This window comes from Tenebrio molitor, chromosome 1 (assembly GCF_963966145.1).
Source record: "Tenebrio molitor chromosome 1, icTenMoli1.1, whole genome shotgun sequence".
Lineage (NCBI taxonomy): Eukaryota > Metazoa > Arthropoda > Insecta > Coleoptera > Tenebrionidae > Tenebrio > Tenebrio molitor.
The window spans coordinates 12,828,591-12,838,597 of record NC_091046.1 but is presented as its reverse complement, the minus strand read 5'-3'; the positions used below and the strand labels follow the sequence as shown (position 1 = coordinate 12,838,597).

At 33.1% G+C, this 10,007-nt stretch overlaps 1 long non-coding RNA gene across 1 annotated transcript; it reads left to right on the top strand.

Annotated features, from left to right (window-relative positions):
• The first annotated feature begins 282 nt into the window (after window positions 1-282).
• LOC138141248 (uncharacterized) lies at window positions 283-759 on the top strand. Its single transcript, XR_011163048.1, has 2 exons — window positions 283-320; window positions 376-759. It is a non-coding gene; the product is annotated as an uncharacterized lncRNA (long non-coding RNA).
• Window positions 760-10,007: the final 9,248 nt, after the last annotated feature.

The following is a 10,007-nucleotide window of genomic DNA, read 5'->3' as shown; positions in this document are numbered from 1 at the left end:
CTTTATTGCCAAACGCGACGCTACTGGTACGGAGATGCTTCGTTGAAATATCACATTTCAAAATTCAAGGTTGTTGTTGTTGACAATTTAAGTGATTTAACCTAGAAAACAAATCTTCGATTTCGGCAAAGTTTACAGACGTTTATTGAAGTTGTAAGCAATAATTATCCCAGAATAAGTTGTAAAATGGGTTTTACCATTAAAGAGAAGGCATTTTTATTAGATTATTTTCGAAAGACGGTGAAACAAGAAAATGAAGACTGGCCTTACTTTGCACCCCCTACACCGAAGAATTTTAAGCCAGATGTCCGAACCTGATGGTATTGGTTATCAACAAGTTTATCAATGTCTTAAAATTATAGTGCCTAATTTTAGCAAATCATAACCCATCATTAAGAAGAAGTCAGGTCAGTCCTTAGTTCAAATTTTAGAAATGGTGCAAAATGTTCAACAAATTATCAAGGAACATCCCTCAACTTCCATAAGGCGTTTAAGACAACAAGTTAAATTGTGTTATGGCACTTATCAGAAATTTTTTAAGAAGGATATTAATTTGTTTCCCTTTGTGTGTTGCAAGAAATAAAACCCACACATTACCCTAAACAAATTGACAGCTTCATAAGGGTTTTTGAAATTATGAGAGGCGAGTTTGATTCTGTCTGGACCACAATGGAGAACATTTTGAGCAGTTTTTGTGAAAACTTATTTTTTGACCTTGGAGTAATTTAAATGTTTTAAACACTGCTAGAAAAGATACGAGTAAGTTCTCAATTACCCAAAAATTAGAGAATAATAACTTTTACACTTTTCTTACCGAAAACAACAAAACAAAGAATTGTGAAAAATAATTATTTTAAAAATTTTGTAACTCAAGATTGTGCCTTATGAAGGAATTTTGTGTAACTGTGTGTTTTTTCCTTAATCAATAATAAATAATAATTAATTATAACTTGCTTTTAAATCTATTATTCATGAATTACAAAAAATTTATAAAGGCAATTAATGATAGATTTTTGAGAGGTAGGCAACCAACAAAACGAGTGTCCACAGCAAGTAAATAAAAGCGGCTGATCCATGATAGAAATACGTTTCGATAAAACAAAAGATGAGGTAGCACTCTTGATTTGGTTTCTTGTTGATCACTCTGTATACTTATTTATTTTGTCATACACCCACATTTTACTATTATTGTTTTTATTATTATCACCGATTATTCGATTGTGTATCTCAATAGTACATCGGGAAATAGTATTTTTTTTTAATTATAAAACACAAATTTTACCATAGATTTAAATAAAAATAAATGTAATAAAAGATTAAATGAGTGAATTGCAGCTAGTCAACTTATGTAACGGTGTATGGTGCTCCGGTAATATTAAAAGTTACCTGTTTTGTCTGGGCATATTTTTGTGTTTTGACTGAATGTTTTGAAGTCGAGATGAAGCAAAATTAATGATCCGGATCAGTAAAATATTATTTAATATTTCGTTATCGATCGGCAAGACTTCTTAGAAATATAGTGATTAATGGTGGAGCTGTTATGATTAAACACTTTGACACAGCAGCTTTCAGATGGGAGAACGTAAACTGAAATAGCAAAAAGCCCGGATAGACCAAGTTCGTTCAACTACGCTAAAATATATTTCATTAAACGCTGATTAAAATAATCGAAAGTTTTTAATTGTGTTTGCGTCAAAAGTTAAAGTCGGTTTCGATCGAGTTTTTAACCTGTTCTTGAAGCGCTCCTGCCTTCGTTAATGAATCTATTTGTCAAACTTTACAAGTATCGGAAAATTCATTTAAAATTTTCAAGACTCATTGCTCCCCCATTCTGTATTCAATTTTACATCTCGCCACAATAAGTATAATTAAATTTGAGCCAGATTTCGCTCGAAAGTTTTAAATATTTCAACAACAACGGGGATGAAACCGTTAATTTGCTAAGCATTTAAAAGTTGTCAGTTTGCATCGATGCATTTACATTTAAAAAACCCCTCCGTCGCTAACGAGAAATATAGCGTTTTTGTATTTTAAACAGGTCGAGTTGGTCGTTAGCGCATAAAAAATTATTGTAATGTCAGTCGAGTCATACTTTTTCGGCTCAGCTTTCAATTGCCTCCCAAGAAAAGTGGAAACCGCCACGAGAAATGAGATAAAGGAATCACAAAGCAAGAATATGCATCATAAAGTTTCGAAACCTTTGAAATTCTTTGTATTTTTGATTAGACCTTCACTTTGTCTTTCTTCCATTTTAGAGTCCTTATGAAATGGAGGTAAATGATAATGATACCGTAAAACGATCCTTGTAATATTCAAACTTTCCGGTAAAAATTTAATTTTTCGGGCAATTCTTTTTACCAGTTGTGAAGAGATTGCAAACCGAACTTTCCTCGAACGTATAATTACTTTCTGGATATGTTTAATATTTGAATAACAACAGACTGAAATAAATTCGATGATTATTCTCAGACTAACTTATACACAGTTTGTATTTGGTCCACATCCTCCTTGAATTTAAATCATTTGCAATTTAGCAAATTACACAAAAAGTTTTATCTATTTGCTTTCGTTGTTCCAACAAACGAAATTACGTTTAATAACATGAGAACAAAGTTTAAGTAAATATCTTGGCTGGAGTTGCCCATAAAGTTAATGTAAGTTGTTGCACATAATGCCGCTTAGTTTCCATATATTTGGACAGTGCACCATGCATGTAGTAATGCTATCGTGTTCACTGTATAAAGTTGCAGATAAGCTGGAAAACAGAACGGTGACATGTGGAAGGGAATAATTCTACGTCACAGCTTGGAACTACACCCCGGTGGACGCACATCCTTTTTGTAAGTAGCTTTGTTCATTTTATTCGAACCGAACCAATTTATTATTGGAAAATTACATTCGCCTTCACAAATTTGTACAGACATCTTAAAATTTAAAATTAGGGGTGCAATGGCGACCAATAAAATGTTGTTGTCACTTAGGTGCCATTTTAAAATTTCGTGGTATTATTACAAACTAAAGATTCGCCCTTCCTGATTATGTCGAGTGTGATTGTTCGAAATTATAGCTTCAAGAGCATATTTTAATAAAGAACGAATCATTTCATTTATTAAGTAATCTTGCTCCTATTATACAATTTCATCAATATAATTTGATAAAGAGAACATAGCGACAGTGTCATAAGTCTTGAACAGCTTCACAACTTGTCATTGTGTCAAGGAACTCAAACTTTTCAAGTTCTTTACACATCTCTCTTTGAAATGAATTATAATTTATGTAAAAAACAAGTGAACGAAACTATTTGAAAAAAAATAATTAATTTAATTTTAATTAAAAAATACTTGCGGCCATATTTTGATAGGCTACCCGGCAGAAACATATTTCTCTATTCATAATTATCTATAAAAAATTTATTTTGATTAAAAAACAGATGTACGTAGAAATCTTGCAGTGGGATCTCGTACTATAATATTATCTAGGAAACAAATAGTGCGAAGTGGTCTTTCAAACGAGGTGTCACTTGACATACCCTTCCATTTGAAAAAAAAAAGTTGGGGGTGGTTCCGCACTTCCGGGAGCAGACATGCAAAATCCATATGACTTAAAATATGGGCAAGAAAAAATAAAAATCGACCTGTTTCGGGATTTTTTACAAAAATTGCCTATTTCCAAGTAATGAATTTTATTCCAATTAAAATTTCCACCCTGTATGTAGTTGGTAAGCTACTCAAAGCATTTGGAAGCAAATTAATTATTAACTGTAATTACAAAGTTTTGAATAATTTTGTCGAACTTTTAACATGGATAATGACAACTAGAGTTGAAATAATCAAGTAAACTTATTTTTTTTTAAATGATAATATAATCAGAAAACGTAAAAGTAGCAATGCCATGACAGACCATATGAACTGTAGATTAAGGCTATTTATAAATACTTACCCCATCATCGTTATAATATTCCTTAAATCCTAAGGTTGGCAAATTAAATTTTTAGTGCGTGCATAATCAAGAATGGAAATTCTTGTCGATGTTTTACTGCCTTCATATACCGTTGGCTATTAATTAAGATGGGTTTCACAGCAAGAACGTTGTTTAAGTAAATCAAACTAGTCTGGGTTGTATTAAAGCCATAAAAGCTCTACGTTATACGGTTTTGCAATCCTCCGCCTCTTGCTAGTTTGGTCTCAGCTGTCTTGATAAGGAATTTACTATTCACTGTTATAAATTCACCTTACTAATTTGGATAATTAAATGAAAGTAACATTAATTGGATTTTCTCATAATAATAATAATAAAAAAAAAATCACACTATTTACAAAAAAACTACATATTTGATGAAAAAAATTCGTCCTACATTTTTATACCTCATTTAAATGTTTCAAATAACTCCTTAGAATGTGGAAAAGTATCTTAATCGAATTAATGAACACCACCTTTGTTTGAGTTTATCTTAGAAAAAAAGTGCCCGATTTTATTGTGCAGCTGTGCATGTAAGACAAGATATTCGACAAATCATCGTTAAACTTCTACTGATGTTATAAAAGAGCACTTTGGAAAAACTTTGATTCCGGTGAATTAAACTATAAATTACAAACTTTCGATAAAAGTTCTGAGCGAGTTAAACAAGAAATTTTTACTATAACAATAACACACCTAATAAATTAAGAGAATGAGTTTATAACAAGCCAACAGCAAGTATTAAGCAGAGTTCTCTGAACTTTAAATTGCCTTAACTTAATAAAAAAGTTTACTTTAAATGTTTACCAAAGCATTTGCATGTGATTTATACAATCTTGAAGGTGCATTCAAAATTTTAATTAAACAAATCGCCGTGAATAGTAGCAATTGCGAATCTGATCAATCGGAATGTTTCATTACTCTTCTTATCTTTACGAGGGAATTAAAATTTATGAGTAAGAATATATATACTTTTTATAAAGCTAGAAATAGTGGTATACGGAGTTACGAGATTAAATTTGAGATTGTGCCAATTTAATTCGAGGAAGATTTATTGGTAAAGAACGAAGCTACTTTATCTTTGAAACAATATTAAACTGTAAAAATTTCAACTTCCATATGTACACTCTCTGTAATTGATAGTTTAATTTTATAGGAGATGTCCATACAAATAGGGACAGTGGCATTTATTTTCGCAACCGTAAACTTTATGTTTCTTTGTATTTCTTCGTATGAGTTCCGTTCCGAGAAGGAATACCTTCGAGACGCACTTTGGATATAAATCCTACATTTTTCTGAAATATACAACGAAAAACACGTAGAGACAATTTATAAAAACGTGTGTCTTGTGTGCTTTGGGAGTATTTACCTTCCCTTGAAAGTCCCTGTGAACAACGAGACTAAGAGAGCTTGGCATATTTGAGCTTACTGAAATATATCTTACCCCGCGAGGTGCTTTAAAGGGATTTCGGAGACAATGGAATGGGAGCTATGTCGTTACCCAAATTAAAAATGTTACACGAATGAATAAAATAACAACAAATATTTAAATGCTGCACGGTTCAGGTGTCAAAATTTATTAAAGCTTTTTGTCTTTTCATTTCGAGTCAACTGGGAGAATTTATTATGAAATTGCAAATTTTTGCTTTCAACTTGAATTAATATTCAGCAAAAATCTACTCGTCCTGTTCAAATGTTTCAACGATAAATTCTGCTTTTCGCGATTACCTCTGCGTAAACATTTTTATTTTAGTAGCTTTTTCATATACTCGAACGGAAAACTCGCAAACATTTATTAACCAATTTTCATTAACTCGATACCCTATAGTGATTTATAATAATATGCATATAGAAACAAATTTTAATTTACAATAACGTGTAAATTAAAATATTCGTTGGTGTCATATTAAAACTAATCATCTTGATAAAAAAAAAATTAAAAAACACAAACACTTCTAATTCTACTTCTAACTGGTGGACTTCTCGAGTTATAATAACAACAATCGTGTATTTAAAAAAACAACTTGTTAATGTACATAGGTACATCGTTAATTAACTCCTTTAGGTCCTAAATTGAGCAACACATGCGAATGCTGAATTGCAACAGAGGATCTAGATAATTTCAAAGGAAGGGTCAGAACTAGTGAAATGTATTATCTTTAAATATTTACGTGAGAAATCACGAAGTGTTCGGCTCCACAACCTTTTCTCCTTCTTTGGCTCGTCAATAAAATTCTAGTTGCAAAATGTGCATAACTTGTTTGAAGTTGTGAGTATTTATAAAATTTGAAACGTAATATAAATTCAGAAGATCAAGCCGGAAAAAATAAAACATACAACCCCGGCATGTTTTAATACATTCTAGATGAGACTCATTTCGTAAACACCACTTATCGTAGTCGAACTGAACCCAGTTTAATAAAACACGAAACTTTATTGTACATAGGATGCTCAGGCCGCAATTGCGAGTAACTGCAATTTGATAAATATTCAAATAGCTAAAGCAGGATTCAGATTTGAATAAAATTCATTACTTATACTGCAGGAGATAGATTGAAATAGTTAAAATATCAGCTCTGCGCCAGCAATCAACAATTTTGGAGTAAATTGAAAGGAGAATGCTGCAGCAGAATTGCAGCCGTTTGCGATCAAATGGAATGGAATGGATCCGGCGAGGAATGTGAAAAATAGCTAATAAAGCTAATGAGGGGCTGGTCTGACATGTTAGTACAAGATCGGAGAACATGTTGCGTGGTCCAAAAGGCACGTACCAGCAGCGCGCTCGTTGTTAATGGTATTTAGCACCGGCGGTAAACGGTGGCAGATGAAGGAGGATAAGCTACTAGGTGGCGCACAGGGACGGCTCGTGACCACAGAACAAATATATTTCTAGAATATGCCAGATAGATGTGTAGGTACTCAAGTCGAAGTCAGGTCTAAAAAATCACTTAATACAAGTTATGAGAGTACGTCTTTATTCACTATTCGCTCAAAGTTTATGGTAAGTGTGTTAGATACTCGTAGGTCTCAGGTTTTAAACTTTATAGACTTTTAAACAGAAAAATCAAATAAATCAACTTGAGTTCTGTTGCCAAAAGCCAATTACTTTTACACTAACGCAAAAATGATAAATTTATCTGTGTTAGGTTAACATTACCGGCTAAATAATACTTTGACTAGATCATTTTCAATTAAAATGTGTAACTACTATCACTATGATCACTTACTGTTGTATCTAAAGTCTTAAAACAAAGATAATTTTAAGTAGATAATACCTAATAATACCGAGCGATCATTTAAAAAATAAATCGAGTTTGCTTTGGAGCCTATGCTATAGCATGGGTTGCCATAGGTAAAGCGCCGACTCGATTTATTTTTTAATTGATCGCACCGTAGTTCTAAAATTATGTTTGATATTTCTTATATTGGAACTGAAATTGGATTCTTCTCTTTTCAAGCTAAGGCAAAGGACAAAATTTAAATGTATGTATCACTTGCTCGCTTACATCTAAAGAATTACTGTACAGGTTTCGATGGAGTGTTGACTATTATAATAATTATGTGTTTCTTTAACTTAAGACTTGACATACATCACCTTGGAGGGGGTTAAATAATAACAAAAAAGAAGTTTTTTTAGCAAGCATTCGGAGAATTTGGTTAGAAGATAATCAATTCAATTAAAATCAACATCTAGGTGAAAATGAAATTCACCTAAGAGCTAGTATTTTCATTCATACATTTTAGAATCAACCTGGAATACAGATTTTTTGTTATGCAAGATTGATATTGAAAATATTGACTGTACGAGGTGGCTCGGTGGCCCCATGGCCGTTGGAGAAAGTTCTCCGAGGTCGCGGTCCCGATGCTAGTAAGTTCGAATCTCACCGAAGGGGGAGCATTTTTTCCAAGGGAGAAACTTCCGCCGGGCCATGGATGTGTGTGTATGTCTCCTCGGGGCTGGCGGTAGCCTGACGGTAGGGTGGCGGAAGGAAGAATCAACACTCTTTCGACCACCACCGCGAGGTCAGCACGGGTTCGAATCCCGTCGGGAAGGGCGCCCATGGGTGTATAAATGTTGTTTGTTGTGTATGCCTGTGAATGTGAGGTGGAATGGGCGTGGGTGGCCGGGGAAAGTGGCCCGGAGCCTCGTCGCACCACCTGAAGAAAGGATAGGCAAAGGAATTGGAATTGAAAAAACGGCATACCGAAAGGTACCGTAAAAGCCGTATGGCAAAAAACGGGAATGGCATAAATTAAAAAAATATATATTGACTGTACTACCTACAGTTTAAATAATGAACGGTAAGCATTTTGAAAATTTATTTCAACTAAAGTTAAGTTTATGACCTAATTTTTTTGCAGTTGTAACAAAAATCTTCCTTTTTTTGTTATTACTAATCACATAATTAAACATTTTGCTGACATGTTTAGGTTTTCTTATTCATTTGTTTTCTTTGGTCTAACCAGGCAAACTTGATTTTTAAGCTCAAATTCAAATATTTCTAAAAGTTTCCTTTGCAATCTATGCCTCTTTTTACACAAACATGCTACAAAAATCTTCTTTCGTAGTTTCTCAAAAGAGTGGAGTATCATTTGAATTTTGTAGCGGTGACTGTAGACGGAACAATGACGTGACATCCAAAGATTTCAAATAGAAATAAACCCATCCCAACTTTTCACACGGACACCCGGTATATATTTGTTGACATTTGGTTCTAGAAAAACTGTCTATTTTAACAAAATTCTAGTAAATTTTTACTGTAGGTAATGGCAAAAAATATTTAGATGAGGATTTGAATTTCGCGAATATACATTTTGCAGTTGATTCATTAATTTTAATGAAACAGTAAACTTAATAACAGATCAAGTTAAAAAGCATTAATTAAATCGAAAGAAGTCTTTAAATTTCACCTTATTTGAATTAATTAGGTCAAGAGAGGAAATATTTTCACTAATCTGTTTGCCTGTTGTTAAAGTTGTGTCGCCAGAATGAACAATTAAAACGTTTAACGAAAAACATGAAAATTCAGTGTCAGGGGATAACTTGTTACCAAGCTTGTCGTCCCTAGTACTTATTTTTATGCCGCCAAGGGATCTTTTTTGTTTTCGTGCTATTTGTAAAAGTTTTAGTTATACAGGGTGATTCTGAAATAAATTTGAAAAAAAACCGGTAACTGGTGATGATGAGAAGAAGTCATAGACAAAACATTTTTCTTATAGAAGTTTTTTCGTTTTCGAAATACAAATAATTGAAAATTTGGTGAAAATTGCTGGTACGCTACTGAGTTAAAGGTGATTACTTGATTATCTTGGTAGTTTAGCAACGATAATAATTAAAGGTAAAAGGTGCCTGTCAGTTACAAACTTTAATATTTACCCCCAAAAGTCATTTACCCACAATTATTTTGTGTCAAGGATACTCCACATTTTTTCCAAACTTATTTTAGAATCACTCTGTGTATAATTATATTATCAGTTTCTGACAAATTAATAAAAAACAATCATTCAGAAGCATTAGCACTTATATCATTATAAATGATTGTCCCATCAGAGTAGGCCTTGGTGGCGTAGTTGAATGTGCCGCAAGCCTCATAACACGAGTGAGACTAGTATCGTCGATAGGTGGCGATACTGGCGGTAGTTGGAATCTGTATACTAGTTTCTCTAACGTTGCGAGGTTGGCGGCACATCCAAAATTTGTGTGGATTTTCAACGCCAACTGCGATGGGACAATCATTTATAACGACCCTGTATTTTTTACTTATTGTAGTAATCAATTTGAGATATTAACTCCTTTTCTCCACGACTATTAAAGAATGAATGCATTCTTGTTGGATATTCAACGAAAGAATGATATGAATTCCGCACCCAGTGATAGAAAATACTAAAACCTACGACTGTCGGCCAATCCATCCCTCGTACCTATTTACGTTCAATCACCGGCAGATCACCAATCGAATGTGTTTGTAAACAATATGTCGCGCATCACGTAGGAACCGCTAAATGAGGCACAATTTTAATTGTCAAATATTAAAAGTCAAATTAAATTC